General features: G+C 37.3%; 1 protein-coding gene across 1 annotated transcript in view; it reads right to left on the bottom strand.

Moving 5' to 3' along the window:
* The window catches only part of LOC139136829 (uncharacterized), a 328,762-nt gene that overhangs the window by 135,757 nt on the left and 173,387 nt on the right, over positions 1–19,618 (bottom strand). The gene's annotated exons all lie outside the window — the stretch shown is intronic.

Here is a 19,618-nt window from a genome sequence, read left to right as displayed (position 1 = left end):
GATCGATAAGCGAACATCACTGAAGCCAAATATTGATCCCAATCATCTTCTCTTTCAGATACATACATTGATAACATGTTTACAAGACTTAGATTCATTCGTTCACATTGCCCATTTGTGCTAGGATGATAAGGGGAGGTAAATTTCTTTGTAATGTCAAAATATCGACATATTTCCTTTACAATTTGTGACATAAATGCTGGTCCTTGATCGGAGATTAAAATACTTGGGAAACCATAAACACATAAAACTTGTTCAAACATAATCCTAGCTACCGTTTCAGCCTTCATATCAGGGGTTGCAAAAGCTAAAGTGAATTTCGTCAAATATTCTGTAAACATCAAAACATACTTATTTCCTTGTTTTGTTTCTTTCAATGGACCTAAGAAATCTACGCCGACTCGTTGCATAACTGAGGAAACTGGGATGGGGAGTAAAGGAGCTTTACCTCTCAAACCTCTCTTGCGTGAGTGACAGTGTACACATGAATTTACATAATCAGTAACATCCTTTATCATGTTTTTCCAGAAATATCGCAACCTAATAGTCTCCAGAGTGCGATTTACGCCTTGATGACCAGCTGTAATGTCATCATGCATTCTCTGAAGTATATAAAGTCGCAATGATTTTGGAACCACTAACTGTCTAACACATTTCTCTTTCTTTGCAGCCTTGCCCGTCGCATTCCAGAAATGATACAATACACCATCTATAACTGCATAATTATCACTATCACATGCCATATATCGTGCTAGTTTATCATCATTCGGTAACTCGCCTTTCTCTATAAAATTAAACCAATATACTAATTGCGGATCTTTCCTCTGTAAACTCGTAATTCTGTTCAATGCTTCATCTCCTTCCACAACTTCATCAGTACTACTCGAGTTACCCTCAATGCAACCACTAGATCGCGATTCAATTTCTGTCTTTGTTTCATCACCGGTATCATATAATTGCCGTATATCCGTTACAACATCATTGTCTGAAGGGATGTCGATGTTATCTACTGAAGCTACTATACTGACTGACCACTTTGAATTTCTGGGATATATTATCATCTTTTGATTTGGCTGTGTCCGAATCATTACATGTTTCTGATTTATTATCATCAATGAAATCTCGACTGCTGAAATCAGAACTATTATCACAAACATCCGAATATTTTCTACGAGACAAACCGTCAGCATGTGCAATAGATTTTCCTGGTCTATGAACAATTTCAAAATCGTAACCCTGTACTTTAAGTATCCAGCGAGCGATTCTACGGAAGGTTTCTTAATTCTGAATAAATATGGAAGATTTGCATGATCTGTGATTATCTGAAATTTAGTTGAACGTAAGTAAGGATCGCATTGGGTAAGGCCATGAATGACTGCGATAGCTTCACGTTCTGTAGTGGTGTAGCGTTGTTGTGCCGCACTCAGAGAACGTCCTCCATAAACAATAGGTCGTTCCACACCATCTTGTTCCTGTGTCAACACAAAACCAACACTGTGGGCGGACGCATCTGTGTACAGTTAAAACGGTTCGCTAAATCATGGGTATCCTAAAACTGGGGTGGTAATAAGGGCTTGTGTAAGAGTATCAAAAGCTACCAGACACTTATCATTCCAATAAAACTTAACCTCCTTTTTCAACAATTTGTAAAGGGGGCCAGCAATATTTGCAATTTCTTTGATAAAACGACGATAAAAGCCAACACATCCTAAAAATGCGCGTACTTCTGAAACATTCCTAGGGACAGGGAAATCTCGAACCGCACTCACCTTTTGCTAATCGACTGAAATTCCATTTTCATTAAGGAGATGGCCAAGAATTTAACTTGTTTCTTACCGAAAAAAACACTTTTGAGGACGAAGTTTCAACCCAGCCTCACGAAGGCGAGACAAAACCGCGTCGACATGTTGTAAGTGTTCGTCAAACGTTCTTGAGAAGACAATCAAATCATCAATATACACTAACACATAATGCCATAACATATTCCTGAAAATAAATTGCATAGTACGTTGGAAAGAATTAACTGAATTTCTCATACCTTGGGGGAGTCGATTAAATTCATATAAACCATCATGACAAACAAAGGCCGTTTTGTGTGTGTCCCTTTCGTCAATGGCGATTTGCCAAAAACCGGACATCATATCTAAAGTCGAAAAGTACTTGGGATTCTGGTCACCGATCATTTCAAGAGATTCTGTAAGGTTAGGGATAGGAAATACATTTGGTTTTGTAAGGGCATTGACCTTTCTGTAATCAATGCAAAACCTAAATTCCCCTAGGGCTTGGCCACCAGCACGACCGGACTTGAGAATTGGGACGTACTTGGCGAAATAATACCCTGGGCAAGTAAATTATCAATCTCTTTCTCTATGATTTTGCGTTTTTCTGGACTAACTCGGTATGGCGGCATTTTAACAGGTTGAGCATCTGGAACTAATTCAATTCTATGTTTTATCACATCACAATAACCCAATTTCTTATCATCATCAACAAACGCATGGCGATTTTTCCATAACACTTCTTGTAAACATTTTGTTTGTTGATCACTTAGAAATGAATCACTAAAATCAAAATTACTTAAAAACCGTTGTCGGACACTTTCATGTATTGAATCATTTTGAATTTTATCGATTTCAACATCCAAATTATGAATTGTGGCACCCCCAGGAAGTAGACGAAAAATCCCCAATTTGGTCCCTTTTCTTATGTAAACATCCCCTTCATTTGCATTCACCAACCTTATCGGAACTTCGCCCCTATCTGTCATAGACAACACACGGGCTGTCGCGACTCCCAAGGGCTTAAAGTTTTGGTGTTTTCTGTATGTCCAAGAATTCCATCGGGCATACGACAATTAAACTTGCCAGAAATTTCACATTCTGAACGAGATGGAATGGTAAAGCCCTCGGTAGCCTTGACAACCAATGAGGAACGAAGTTTCAATTTCTTACTGGCAACATCATTACAGCTCTATACTTCGACAAAAAATCAACACCAATTATTAATTTCTGCTTTAAATTTTCAACTAAATGAATTGACATCAAAACTTTCTTACCAGCAACATTAACACGTACATTTATAACACCCTTAATTGGAATTTGACGATCATCAGCTAATTTGATTGCATTATAATTTGATTTATGAATTCTAAAATTACTTAACTTTGGAATTTCGGACAACAAACTCATTGGAGCAACCGTAATGGCAGCCCCTGTATCAACTAGTGCTGAAATACTACGATTCATTATCTTAACATCAATAACATTAATACCTTGTACGCCATTATAAAGCTTGACACCAAAGTTGTTGGTTGTAAGCACAATTTCAATCTTTATTACTAACCACCGTTCTCAGCTCCGTTCCGTTCTACTCTACTTCTAAAAAGTGTACAACTTAAATAGTTTCCAAATCTACATATTATAATGAATGACTCAAGCTACAATTTTAATTAAATACAGATCATGTGGAAAATATTAAAGGACAGAAAATATTGTCAAAACAGGGACGAAGTGTTCTTTTAACACGAAGTTTGAGTCAACGTCAACCTCCGGTCACTTCTAATGAGTTTAACATCTGTTAAAACAATCCATCACTCAACACAAGACAGTGACGGTTACTTCAAGGTTGTGAACGTAAACAGTCTGAGTGAGTAATAGGAAACTACAATCGTCAAGGGAATAAGCATAGGAACTCAGTGTAGTCTTGGAGGTCACTGTGAGGTTACTAGAGTTCAAGTGAATTGAAATCCTTGGAAAAGGGAAAGGAAGCGAAAAGGAGGGCGTTACAGCACCATTAAACACATCAATTTCCCAAAATTTCCAATACGAGAGGGGAAACCCCTCTCTCCCCCCTTGGGGTGTTCTAACAGTTTCACTTAGTAAAATAAAATTAAAAACACCTCTCAGATCACACCAGACTGCACCATTGCACACATCAATATCTTAAACTTTCCATGCAAGATAGGGGAAAGCCCCTGTGACACTTTCCCCCTAAGCCTCTCATGTGTTCGCCCCCTGTACTTTCAAATTCTGCCCGGCAGATATCCTAGTGAAAACTTTATCATAATACCCACCAAACTGAGCAATATACTATATGGTTAGATACTGCGTGAGCTTTTATTTTATCGTGACTTGCAATTTCATTTTGATGGGTTCACCTTTTTTGAACCATCATGAGATAACTGATGATAGTCTAGCAGAGTACATCAGGATTTCAAAGGTCTTTACTGTTAAATTGCTGTATTTGTAAATTTTACAAATACATGTATTTGTATTTAACTTTTCTAAGTGCGGGGGATCAGTCAAAATTTCAGAGTTAGAGAGGGGAGTTACTCAAATTACATCATGGTTGACGGGGGGGTGGGGGGGTGTGGGGGGTGTCACTTGAAATTTCTGAGTTAAGGCCGTAAATAATGATGGCTCCTTATATACAACGCATCACAAACTTGATGACAAAGGAAAAAAAAATTGCATTGCTACTCCATTTAAAAAAAAAAATTGATGCAGCTCTGACAGTAGAAAAAAAAATTGCTGTCACTGTGACAGGAAAAAAAAATTTGCTCCCGTACCCATTTCCTCCATACCCCCCCCCAATCAAATGGTTCTCCCCTAAGAGAAAGAAAGTTTAGAGTAGTAAAAGAGAGAGGGTCACCGGAACTTTGTTTAAAGGACCAGGGACCCCTACGAATAATATAAAAACTATACTAGGGTACGTTGGCGATGGATGAAAGCTTAAACATGATAATTTTCAAGATATGTTGAGGTGATGTATGTAGATATTCAGTATGGAATACAGCAGTAAAGAAGTATAAGAGCAGTCGCGTCGTTACTCGCCAGAGAGATACCAATCTTGTAGCGTAGTTAAGAACATGTTGCGAGGTGTAACCAAGTCTAGGAGTAAAATGTTGTGAAAATTGGAGAAAGGGGTGTAGCGAACGTAACGAAGTGTAGCGAGGTGTAAGGGGCTGTAAGATTGTCACTTTTTACTCGCCAGAGAGACACCAATCTTGTAGCGTAGTTAAGAACATGTAGCGAGGTGTAACCAAGTCTAGGAGTAAAATTTTGTGAAAATTGGAGAAAGGGGTGTAGCGAACGTAACGAAGTGTAGCGAAGTGTTAGGGGCTGTAAGATTGTCACTTTTTACTCGCCAGAGAGACACCAATCTTGTAGCGTAGTTAAGAACGTGTAGCGAGGTGTAACCAAGTCTAGGAGTAAAATTTTGTGAAAATTGGAGAAGGGGGTGTAGCGGACGTAACGAAGTGTAGCGAGGTGTAAGGGGCTGTAAGATGGTCACTTTTTACTCGCCAGAGAGACACCATCTTGTAGCGAAGTTAAGAACGTGTAGCGAGGTGTAACCAAGTCTAGGAGTAAAATTTTGTGAAAATTGGAGAAGGGGGTGTAGCGAACGTAACGAAGTGTAGCGAGGTGTAAGGGCTGTAAGATGGTCACTTTTTACTCGCCAGAGAGACACCAATCTTGTAGCGTAGTTAAGAACATGTAGCGAGGTGTAACCAAGTCTGGGAGTAAAATTTTGTGAAAATTGGAGAAGGGGGTGTAGCGAACGTAACGAAGTGTAGCGAAGTGTAAGGGGCTGTAAGATGGTCACTTTTTACTCGCCAGAGAGACACCAATCTTGTAGCGTAGTTAAGAACGTGTAGCGAGGTGTAACCAAGTCTAGGAGTAAAATTTTGTGAAAATTGGAGAAGGGGGTGTAGCGAGCGTAACGAAGTGTAGCGAGGTGTAAGGGGCTGTAAGATGGTCACTTTTTACTCGCCAGAGAGACACCAATCTTGTAGCGTAGTTAAGAACGTGTAGCGAATTGTAACCAAGTGTAGGAGTAAAATTATGTAAAAATTAGAGAAATGGGTGTAGTGAGCGTAACGAAGTGTAGTGAGGTGTTAGGGGCTGTAAGATGGTCACTTTTTACTCGCCAGAGAGACACCAATCTTGTAGCGTAGTTAAGAACGTGTAGCGAAGTGTAACCAAGTGTAGGAGTAAAATTCTGTGAAAATTGGAGAAGGGGGTGTAGCGAGCCTAACGAAGTGTAGCGAGGTGTTAGGGGCTGTAAGATGGTCACTTTTTAGCAAAGTTTAACCAAGTGTGTAGAATTCAATTTTCTTGAAAATTGGAGGGAGAGGGGGTTTAAGAATGTAGCTGCGTTTGCATGATGTTAATTCAAGTAATGCAACAAAAAGTTACAGAGTGTTGTTAAAAATGTTTACAAAATTACTCGAACATATTTAATTTGAAAAATTGTCACTTGTATTAGTGCCCTGTAGCCTCTATAGAGACACTTTTTCAGATATCAAACAGAAAATTCCCCGAAACGTCATTCTTTCTTCTTCGATCAAAACCCTCGATCTTAGGTAAATTTGTAACCTTCGTACGGAGCTATTTAACCTCGCGAAGGCATGGCACTGTGAAGCTCACCGAGCACTCGCACATGCGTAATTATTATATAATAACAAAATCACTTCATATAGTACCCAAATACAAACACAGCAACTAACTTATACATCGGTAAATTGTGAAACGGATAGCCTTCCGACAGTAAGTGCATAAATTGGTTCTTAAGTATCGATGCCCTTATATTATCAGGAAGAGCATTTTCAATAAGCATATTTTTGTCAGAAAACACTGATAGTTTCATCAAAATTTGTGACATAGAGCAGCTTTTGAAAAGGATATTATTGTATTATTGCTCTGTGACAGTGATTAACTTGAAGAGGATAAAATCATCAAAGTAAACCGCGTATTTAAAGAAATGGCATCTTTATCAAGAACAACAAGTGGAACTGAATTAAAGCGCAGTGGTCGTCGCACTGCGCATGCTCCTGAGGGGTTCCCCCCCCCTTGTTGACAACATATCCGAGAATGCGCATGAGGTTACGGGTTGATTATTATGTTTGCGATATTGTCGATAATATGGCGGCTGATTTGTCACAAGCATACCACCTTTCCAAATCTAACACGCAATAAAAGGTCAATTAATCTAAGTTAAATATCTTCTGAATATTGAGCAATAATTACACGCTGGATTGAGATCACATTTGATCATGATTCCTTGAATCAGTTGAATGGGCCTCGCTCGAGCCATGGAGCTGAGTGTACGTCAACGCGGTGACCTTCTCCATTATCGAAGCAACAACACCTCCCTTGTGCTGCTCTGGCTTGCCGATCATGGTCTTGAGTGTAATTTTTGTGTTTAGGCATTGTGCTTGTTCCTGGTCTTCATATATATACAAAGTTGATCATTTTAGTGATGCATTTTTACTGTGCTGTACATAGCATTGTGTACAACCAGCGTGACCGCGTGATCAAACCCATTTGTTCACTGTGACTGCGTGCAGTAAACTCAGCGACGTAATGTGAAGAGTGTCTCAATGTTCGTAGCCTTACATGAGTTTATAGATAGAAATACACCACTGAAGTTCGTTTCCGATCTTACTATTGCATGATGTTGAGTCTTACAAAGGCGTTAACAAAGTGAGGGACCGCCCCATCTCACTCCAATTGAAGTTGGCAAGACTTATGTTTACAAACATTTATGTTTATCAACAAAAAAAATCGCGCACGGGCAGCGCGACGACCACTGCGCTTTAAATTTCCTAAATACCACTCATACGTCATGAATCGGCTCTCAATATATTTCATTTGCAATTTACTCAAACAATGACAATGAGAATGCAACATCGACGATGGACAGAGAGACAGACACTGAACAAATTAGGAAAATACATGTACAGCTGTTTTTGCAGTAAAACAACGAAAACATCAAGAAGCCTCAGATCAGGGTGTCGTGCACCAAAAGATGAAACTTCTCTATAAAATCATAAACATTGCGGAAGGTGGTACACGGATCGGTATTACTGTAGCTGTTCAGTGTTTCCTTACCTGCTCAGTGTCTGTTTTCTCTGAAACAACAGCACTCAATAGCTTGAAATTTAATTCTAAAGTGTACATGCAGGTTTGGTCTATGACAGTTTTTCTGAGATATTAATGTTATGGCTCAAGAAATATGAAATTGAGTTCGAACAAGAAAAGAATTAAAAAAAGCCAAAACTACCCGACCAAGATTTGTTTACATTTTCCCAAAATATAGCCTTACTGGGTGGCAAACCTAAGTTGTTTAAGGAAAAGCCAAGTTGATCATGGAGTGATCGCTCTATGACTTTAAAATTTTGTCATTTGTTTTTATGTTGTTGTTGTGCTAGTTTGCTGAACCAAGTTGATGACATAACTAATAGGCAATTGTACAAACATAATCCTAATAGTTATAAAAAATTCTAAAATAAGAAACTATTTTCGCTGTAGTCTTAATGTCGTTTGAGCAAACTGTCGTTGCAAACAGCATTTTCATCTTTTTGTGTCCAAAAAATTTAGTTTGATCCTGAAAGGGGCTGAAAACATACTCAATTCCGTACAACTTGAAATTATATATAAAGGTGGGTTGATCATGTCAAATGAGGGAATGGAAGGGATAGGAACAGGAATACCCGTGGCGTGCCGAATATGACTCCGTTCTACGACTAGGGCGATGTTCGGCCTCTGAAATAAACCATTTCATAAACAGATTGAAATATATGTGAGATGACAACTTTCACACCTCGGGTAGCATTCATTGATTAACCGATCGACCGGTAAGTTATATGGTTGACCAGCTTCTTTGATAATGAATCATGCTGTCGAGCGTCTGCAATGTCGCATTTGTCGTAGAAAAGGCGATACAATCTATACAAATAGAAATCTGAAATTGATGATTAGCCTAATTTCTAAACGTTTCACGTTGATGAAGCGCGCTTTGGCCCTTTTCGAAATGAACAAGTTTTCAACGCCGGTGAAACTATGAGAAATTGGTAAAAACTCTTGTGAAGATGGTACTTTGCGGACAGTCAGTATTTTCATATACAAATGTCATTGTAAATGATAGTTATCTTAGAAAAGTGCCTATTTTCATTGATGTTAGGTAACTTTGTGTGATGCCGATCACCTTTCAAAACTGCAGGTGGGAATTGGCGAATGCAACCTTATTTCCAATTTGCCATTTTCCGACTTCCTATTTGAGTTTAGGCGTGGTCTATGCTAAGAAGAGGCGGAGCACGAGACGAGTTATCATGACAACTAGATTGATGTCTAAGCATTCCCGCGAATATTACGATTAAGCTAATCACAATTTCATGAATGTTTCATCGTTACATTCCTGGCTCTTCGACACCTAATTATGAATCAGCCTATTCCCGACAGTGTACATATTTGGAAGTATATCCGATATAAATGAAAGGATTGACATGATTGAATTGTTCATTTTCGCCACCGGTATGCTCATGCAACGTCTCCGGTGCAAAATTAATATATGAAGTTGATCAACGGGCCGCGGTCTATCATTTCGTTAAAATACTAGCGCTCCTTTCGTACCTTATTACTAGGTGGGCCAAAGTAAGCTAAAATGTTGCGACATATTACGCAACTCACGCACACTGAAAGTGAAATTTGATTTTCGTGAAATTTTAAACGCCATTTTTTCTGAAAATAAGTAGCTCAGTTACTGAAAAAATGGATATTTATAATTAAAATCGATGTATGAGGCAGGTTTCATTAAAAAACTGAAGAAAAAACGATAGAAAAATAGTGTTTTTCCTCTCCAAAAATGCCACTTTGTACTGACCGGCCACAGCGCTCGAGCGGTCGCCGCTCATGGCACGCACTTCTGAATCCAGTCAATACCTATTTGCAACGGAACTGCTTTCGGGCCCTGTGCACGCTGTCATAGAACTGTGAAACTTGGCCAGGAAGTGGCAGACCATCCCATTTACATGTAGTGGTGAGTTTTTGTTATATTCTGGGAATTTTAGCCAGCAAACAAGAGGTAAAGTGAGTACGGTAAATTCGGTGTAGATTTTTCCAATTTAAATACATATTTTTGCCAAAAAACTTGTAGCATGCTCTTTTTAAACATCATTCCAACATTTCTGTGAAATATGACGAAAATCTGTCCACGAGCACAAGTACGAATCATAAAAACAAAATCGTGTTCATTCATAGACCTCAGTACAGTGTGACTCAAGATGGCGGCGGAAGGCAGTCACACTGACACACCATTGACAGCCTGCCTGAGGCTGAAGTTAGGGACAGCTATTTCTTACAATTTCATGGCTGAAAATGAACTGCATTAAAAGACAATTGGCTGTTTAAATTGATTTGTTAGAATTGAGTGTTATTAAATAACATTGTGACAAAATTTCATTGTATTGTGAGCTCTAGTTTTTAAGTTATGTGAATTCAAAATTCATAAAAACATAAAAATCCATCCATTTTTCGATGGTACGGTGCCGCCGCAATTTTGACTAAGTCAGACAAAATATTTTCAATTTTCAACACTCACAGTTTCAAAATCCAAGACTGTGCATCAGTCAAATCTTGATTTTTCCGTAATATTGGGTAAATCTGTGCACAAGACACATAGTTTAATGATTCCATGTGAAGTAAATAAAAAATTATGGGTTGCCAAACTTGAAGGAATCGCATTCATTGAAATAATTTTAAAATTTGCCGAAAATTGTCCGCGAAAAAATGGCATTTTTATTGCTTTAAAAATTCATAACTTTTGATTGGGTACAGCTATTTGCATAATTTTTTTTTTATTTTTCTTCTTGTACCCCATTCTTGCTAAAATCCATTTAAACTGTGTGTATAAACAAGAGAAAAAAATGGCTTGGCCACCCTAATATTATTACTGTGATGAGGGAACTAATAAATTGTACATATTTTAGAAATATATTTTTTTTACTATAACCCAAATGGGATTCGAACCCAACACACTCACGGCAACATCGCCTAGCTGCTAGGCCTCACACAAAACCAGTCGGCTACCGTTTCCAAGAACATTAATTTAAATAATTTTATTCAGCCACAGGAAGTTTTCCTATCTTGAAATGCCATGACGGTCAAGATATTTAACATCGGGACTGTAAAGATGTTCACCTTGACTGAGTTCCTGCTGCTCCTCCCGGTTTACGTTGAACCGTTGGCTGTCGAAATTGAGATGCCAACACTCCGCTGTTATCATCTGCTGAGCGGTAATATCCACCAAAAAATCAAGTCTGCGAAAGTTGAAACATTAATTGACTTGCGGGAGGTCAGACTTGTAGTCAAAACGGATGACACCACACTAGATCCAAGCACACCTGATAGCCACCACACTGGTTGATATTATTAGTGATATATGTCAACGTCACTGTTTGGTTCAATCTGATTGGCTGTTTCGAGGTGTGCATTATTTACGTTCCGGAGGGAATTTTCAATAGACCACGCCTAAACTCTAATAGAAATTAGGATATGGTTGACTTTTGGAAAGTAAGAAAATAATCAGGTGTTAGCTAAGCAGCATTTTGAAAAAGATATGATTTTCAAATATTGAATGAAGTTTTCCAAGCAAAATTCTGATTTGCCGCAATGTACCATCCTCACCAGTCCTTTTCCCTATTTCTCACACTTTAACTTGTGGCAAAATTTAATATATTTAGAAAAAGGCTGAAATGCTCTTCATCTGCTCGCCTAAAATATTTTAAATTAAATTTTGATAATTACCCTTCATTTTATTTTTTTAATTGAATAGCTACATTAGAAAATGAACTGACTGCAAAGTTCCACGGATTCGATACTCGGCGCGCTTGCCCTTTTTCTTTCTTTCGTTTAACACGATACACAGTAAACCGGCCGTTACAATTTCCATTTGCACTTTTAAATGGTTTTCAAACCTATACACTCAGAGTCTAGTCTTGCGTTTAGCCGAGCGTCGTCAGTGGGTTAGAAAAACGAAGTATGGTCTCCGTTCTTTCGAGTTGACAAGCAACCTTGCTATTTTAGTTGTACAATAAAACGGCTTTTGTTCCGTTTTTAGCTCATGTAAGATTTACACCCTCAGATACGCATGTGTGTAAGGGATAAGGCGAATATAATATTTCGTTTCTTGCGTTATTCAAGTTGGAGGATATAGCCCCAATGTTTTCGCCCATAAAAGCGTCAATGTTTCTGTAACGTTTGGCTCAAGCAACGAGTTTTCATTCATCTGTTCAACTGTCAGGACTCAATGGGTTTATTTATAGAATGAAATGCGTCTATTTCCTTTCATGGAACCTCACTTGAGATTATTCTTGTTACAGAAGAGGAATAGGAGAAAGATGGATAATGGCAACTTTTAATTTCCTACTGTACTTACTTATATTGTTGTACTATTACAGTATGGGAAATAAACGACACTGTTATACAAACTTGAGAAGAGAGCTGGAGGGTTATATTGGTAGTACATGTTACGGTGTTCTTCTCGCTTCCTTCTTTCACGTCAATGGGCTATCTATGGATTTACTTATTATTATTTTGTCGCTGTTCAGACATTTAAAATAATAAATGGTTTTTCACCTGATTATTACAGTTTCCACGTTTTTAGATGTATCATTTCAATACTCGAAGTTCTGGCAACGCTGATTTGTACATTCCAACTTTTCAGACAGCAGCTAGATATGTAGTTTGTATAACGTACTTCTACAATTGGATATAGTATTCCTTCATCTATATAGGAATACCGAAAGTTTGCCACAGTTCAAAGCGCAGTTACGTAGTTTTGTAAATGATAAGTTTAAGAAAAAAGGCTTCGATTAGATTTCATTTGTTATTGTTAACTTTCGTATTTTATATTAAATAAAGTCAAATTTTGTATTTTCCTTATCTTTGCACTCGGAAGTCTCTGATGTAAATTATGATTTCAAATGGCAGAAAATGTAAAATATGTAAACTATTTACAACCTTGATACACATAAACATCGATCTCGTCATCCCTGAGAGAGAGAGAGAGAGAGAGAGAGAGAGAGAGAGAGAGAGAGAGAGAGAGAGAGAGAGAATCGAAAAACCTATGGAATATACTTGTTGGAGACCAAACCTGCTAAAATCACCTTCAGCTTTGCTATTTCAATACCAAATACAGTTTTAAATTACCATATAAAATGCTTACTAAATAACCACATTGTATACTCTATGTTCCTGAAGGTATAAAATAAGAACAAGTTTTTTCACAGTATTTATTAATTTTGTTCACGTCATCACAATCTGAATATATAATGGTACTGCACTCAATGGAACTTTCATGCCAAATTTCAACCAGCATCGGAAGTGATTGTTGTTGTAGGGATATTTTTACCAAGATCGACAAAGAAAAATAATAAAAATATCAGAATTGTTTATCTCATTCTAACATGCAATGTATGTAATAGAACATTTGTAGGGATTTACAAACCTAATTTCCAATCAATACAACGAACTATTTCTGTATTTTTTCCCGTCAAAAATTCCGAAAAAAACTTCACAAAAACACAAAATTGAAGATATATCTCTGAAGCTAGAGCCTCTTATGTTATATAGAGAACTTTTTGTGACATATGTGTTGATGAAGGAGGACATCTTTGACAACCATTCCAGGCTAGCCTGACCAAAAATGGCAAAAATAGCTGCAAAATACTTGATTACATATGTCATCATAATTTTGACATATTAAATTAAGATCATCCATGGGAATATGTCTACTGAATATCAAAGTTATCAGACGAGTACTTTTTGAGAAACAATTATTTAAACCAAAAATGACAAAAATTTTCCCCAAAATACAAAATTGTGGATATCATCAGACTTTCAATACATCACATTTCGATTAAGCTTATGAACCATTATAGCAAATATCAAAGCTATCATATGAGTAGTTTTTTGACCAAAAATTTGGAGAAAATGCCCAAATATTACCAACAAGAGAATTTCACTACAATTTGGATAAACTTGACTATAGTCATCCCATGGAACATGGATACCAACTTTCAAAGCAATCGGACAAGCAGTCTCAGGGAAAATTTTTTGACTAAACACTGAAAAAAAGCAAGTCATTGACAATGACATAGTCCCCACTTGTAATAGGAGTATTAGTCTTGATGGGGCAGGGAAATGTGGTCATTAAGAAGTATCACTGGAGTGTATATGTTGAGATCTATGGGCACATAGGTCTATGTCGTTGTTCCCAATTTGAAACACATGAGGCATGTCTAAGTTGTGGTTCTAAATCGGGAAAAAAGATCAGACCTCTAGCTGTATTGGCCAGCCAAGAAATACATATGTGCATAATAAATGAGGTACAAGATGTGACATCTGAAGGTCTAACATCCTATCAAAATTGGAGGGTATAGAACTTGCAGTTACTGAGTTATGCATATATATATATGTATATATATATATATATATATATATATATAATCAAGGTCAAAGGTCATCGAGGTCACGTGACATTTTCAAAAAAAATTGTATTGCTAATTAATCCCTACATGCCAAAAATCAGACCTCTAGCTCTATTCGCTTGCCCAGAATTAGATATGTGCATAATTAATGAGGTACAGTATGTGCCGTCATAAGGTCTCCCATCATACCAAATATGAAGGGTGTACCACGTGTGGTTACTGAGTTATGGACAAATATGTATATTTCAGGTCAAAGGTCATTGAGGTCACATGACATTTTGTCAAAAAAATTGTATTGCTAAGTTATCCCTATATACCAAAAATCAGACATCCAGCTCTATTGGCTCGCTCAAAATTAGATATTGCACATAATTAATGAGGTACAATATGTGGCGTCATAAGGTGTCCCATCACACCATATATGAAGGGTGTAGCACTTGTGGTTACTAAGTTATGGACAAATATGTATATTTCAGGTCAAAGGTCACCGAGGTCACGTGACATTTTGTCAAAATATCTGATATATCTGCGTGAATGGATGGACGAATGGATGGACGAACGGACGGACAAGACCCAATCTATAAGCCCCCTGGACTTCATCCGGAGGGACTAAAAACTGCGTCACTGCATCCTTTCTGCAATATGAATACGATGAGAAACTAAATTTTGATTTTTCTTGGCCTTATACATGGGAGTCTATGTAGAACTGCTTTATACATGGGAGTCTATGGAGAGCTGCCTTATACATGGGAGTCTATGGAGTTGTAAACTAAAAAGTCCTCTAACACGGCCAAATTTGATCGCATTGTGAAACAAATCAACGTGCATCTGTATGGGGTAGGGTACTGTCCTTGTGCAAAGTTTGAAAGAAATTGACCAGGGCATGTCTGAAATATCTGCGTTAACGGACGGACGCACAGACGCACTGACGGACGCACTGACAGACTGACGGACAGACATGACCCAATCTATAAGTCCCCCCGGACGAAGTCCGGGGATACTAATAACCCCAAAAATGCAAACATACATATTTCACCTCAATTTGTACACTCCTCACTCTGTAACTTACTTAGTATACCTATAAAAGGAACCTGCGTACACCACATTTCAACCCAATATGACCTAAGGTTTCAGAGTTTTAGCAAGCTGCCGCATTTTTCCTTTATTCCCCTAATTTGCATATTTTTGGCACTGACATTTGAACATATTCTCAACTACACCCCTCGGTGCACCTGTACGTGAAATGCTAAGATGGTAGGTGTTGTGGTTTAGGAGTTTCTAATCTTAATTGACATACATACACACACACACACACACACACACACACACACACACACACACACACACACACACACACAGAGATATGCAAATGAACTGATTCATCTTATAAGATAGCCTCTCATTGATTTTATACATATACCAAATGTGAGGTAAAAATGTTTCTGTTTCCTGAAAACCATGGCTTTTTGAATTTAAAAAAAACCTGAAAATCTTAGAGAAATTGCAATAAATTTGCCTGTTTTCATTGAAAAATTCAACAAGTGAAATTCCACACTGAAAGATCTACATCTGTACATCATTTTTGAGGAACTATACTACGACGTTTTATCAAATTTGATGCAGTATTTCTTAACTTATTACGCTTATAAGTAAATTTCATTAAATATGCAAATTAGACCTTAATTATCATGATACCGGTAAATGTCTTTGCACACTATTACAGGACTAGATTTTGTAAACTTTGCAGAATTTCTAAACACATCTTAATTATGAAAATTCATCAAATATACAAATTAGCAATTAATTGACTTAACACTGCTAAATGCCATTGCACACTATGGTAGTCCTGGGAGATCAACATCTGTACCACATTAGTCAAATTTGATGCAGGATTCCTTACACTTATCATAAATATTCATTAAATATGCAAATTAGCAATTAATTGACAAAATACTGATGTAAATCTTTGTCTGTTATCAGAGTTGTGTGACCAACACCAGTGCTAAATTTCATCACCATCTTTCTAGAAACCTGGCTTTTTCAAGATTCACTAATCATGCAATTTAGTACTAATTATTCACGCCACGCCAAAAACAATGGTTTTGCATATGTATTTCATAGTTTTATGTCCTTGTACCAAGTATGAAAAGAATCGCTCAGGCATGTCTGAGATACCTGCATGCACAAAATGCACAGACTCATGCAACCATAAGTCCCTCTCTGAACTTACCTCCGTGGGACTAATGTGTGTACACAATGCAACAAGACCTCTAATATGTGATATTTCTTTGGAAAAATATCATATAGAAAATATAGTTTTACTGTACATAGAAAGATAACTGATATTTTTTTTGGAGAATATACATTTTCATGACACGTAAACGTTTACTTAAATTTTTCTACAAAACATTAATGCTTTCTATGATAAAATACGCATAATATCTCTGACACATTGAAATTGGTGGGATTCAAGATTGATCAACTTGCCATTTGGCACAGTGTATGAATGTGATATTCAAGATGGCTTACATCTATTTGAATATATTTCAATACATTTTAAAAAACACTAGAGACACACATACCCGGTAGATCATCCTACGATATGATAGAGACAGAAATACATGTTATGCTGTATAAAAGCTTGTTAGGAGGTTTTATTTACCATTAAATATCTATATTACATTGTAAAAGAGTGATACACAATCAACCAAGTGTCCTTACATATGCAGGCCTTGGAAAAAACTAACATGTATTTCCCTAATTACAAAGGTTACAAATACAATGTAATTTGAACTACTGGAGGAATCAATTAAATCTTACATACGTGAGGAAGTTTCAAGTATACATCAGTGTACAGCTGATACAATGTCAATCCTGCCAATTGGGGATGAGATCATTATCCCATGTAAATCAGCATGCAGTATTGTGATAAAAGTCTTTACTGTGTAACAAGAGAATTTCACAATACACAGCTTTAATACTTGGCTGCATATTTTTACAGGCATACCAATGGGAACATAAAGCCTAAGACTGATCATTGTACATAATCTGAAATATTCTGAGGAAAATGATGCATCATACCTATAGCTGCATATAACAGGTTCACAAAGTTTTCTATTCTCAAATATGTTGCTTTTAACCAACTAGACCTATTCAAAGTATTGGTTGTAATGTTGTAAAGTTGGTTGTAAAGTGACCTAGTGACTGACAGAGCCCTGCTGTGGAGTCCAGAGAATAACTATGTGACAAATGTGTTGGTATGTACCTGTCAGTTTCAGTGAATGTTTTTCCAAGGATTTGGAAAGGTGGGACACTGTGATCTATGATGGTTAAAATAGGGGGGCTCACTGAGTGAGTAAAGCACAGCAAAGTCACTGAGGAAGAAATGTAGTGGAGGGCTTTTTCCAATTGACAATTGATGTCATGAATACATTCATTTCTAAACAACATGGAAACTCTCTTTTAATGGTTTGTGACATATTGGTAGCATTAAAAGTTCTCATTTGTAAGCAAGTGAATGGCAGCAGATAGAGCTCAGCTGTGTTATGTAGAGTGTAGAGACTATTTCTGACACTTATTGATGAAGAGGGTGGAAATCTTTGCTAGCTCATTTCAGGACAGCTGTAAAAATTCACAATGTCACATTAAGATCATCCCTAAGAACATGTCTGCCAAATATCAAAGCTATCAGATGAGTAACCAAAAATGGCAAAAATTGACCAAAAAATACAAAAATTGAAATATATCTTCTTGGAAACCATTACAGCCTGGGGGGGGGGGGGGGGGGTGTCAGAGGAATGTGAAGGGGGTCACTCAAAATATTGAAAGCTATAAGGGGGGTTACTCAAAATGTTGAGAGAAAGAAGGCGGTTACTCAATTTTTGGTGCAAAATGTATTGAAACACGTACCTCTCAGATTGCACCACTTCACACATCAATTTCTACAAATTTTTACTCAGTAAAATTACACATTGAAAACACCCCTGAGATTACGCCAAACTGCACCAATGCACACTACAATTTCTCAAATTTTTCCATGCAAGGGAGAGGAGCAAGCCCGTCGGACACTTTCCCCATCAGCCTTCCGCATGTTCTTCAATCAGTACTTTCAAAGTCTACCCTATCAGATATCCCAGTGAGGACCCTGTTATGATACCCATCCATATTAAACAATACTGTATGTGGTTGTATACTGGTTATAGTGTGACCTTTGACATCTATGTTTTGTTGTGACTTTGAATTTCATTTTGTTGGTTTCACCTTTTTAACCGTCATGAGATAACCAATGATTATCTAGCAGGGTACACTAGGATTTGAATGGTCTTTACTATTGCTGTATTTATGTAAATTATAGAAATACATGTATTGAAATTTAAGTTTTCAAAAGTGAGTGGGGGGTGTCAGTCAAAATTTCCATGTAAGAGAGGGGGGTTACTCAATTCATCATGGTTTGGGGGGGTAGGACTTGAAATTTTAGAGTTTCCGACAAAATTCCTCCAACAATCCCCCCCCCCAGGCTGTAAATAATGACAGCTCCCAATGAAATTTGGGCTGCAGTGTAGCTGTATCTTTTTGATGAATTTTTCACAAATTTTTTAATATCAACTCTAGTTTCTTGTTCTTCTTCTGAAAGCTTACTGGGAAACAAAGTACCTATATATATCATACATGTGCACATTGCAATGTTATTGACCAGCATATGTAAATCTGGTTCCTGATTGACATGTACACCTCTGGAGCAGAAAAAAGTGATAATGGAATGTTTATAAACAATCATCACAAGTGACAATTACCTACAGGTTTGTTATTATACTATAGAGATCACCATGATACTGAGGGGAGGCATGAAATAATAATTGTGTTTTCTCAGTGCTCTGAAAGTGTAATTTTTCCTCTCTTTGAGCTGGACTACCTTAAACAGTTCTGTGTACTAGCTGTAATATGATGATGCTTAGTATTGCGGGTTATATCTGTTAAGTTGCCCACTGTTTGTCTGTGGTAGGTGTAGTGGTTTAGGAGTTTTTGATCCTAACATACATGTACATACAATCTGTGTGCTGAGCAGTGTAAGGGTTCACGTTTGTCCACCATACTGACTAATAGGAAATCCTCTACCAAATGGATGTGCAATCCCACTGTCTTCATCTTGAGACAACTGTCCCTGGTAGTTGGTTCCTTTCTTTGAGTGGTAAAATGCTGCCTTGAAGTCGGTTTTTGTATTTATGCATGCTTCCTCCTGTTCCCTAACATAGTAATAATAATAAACTCATGGAAGACAATCATGGACCAATCATGGAACATAAAACATATAATTTCTCTTCACAAAAAGCTAGTTTATTTGTGTGTTAA

Source organism: Ptychodera flava, chromosome 7 (assembly GCF_041260155.1).
Source record: "Ptychodera flava strain L36383 chromosome 7, AS_Pfla_20210202, whole genome shotgun sequence".
NCBI lineage: Eukaryota > Metazoa > Hemichordata > Enteropneusta > Ptychoderidae > Ptychodera > Ptychodera flava.
Note: the sequence above shows the minus strand (reverse complement) of the source record. Positions and strands in the feature narration are given on the sequence as shown.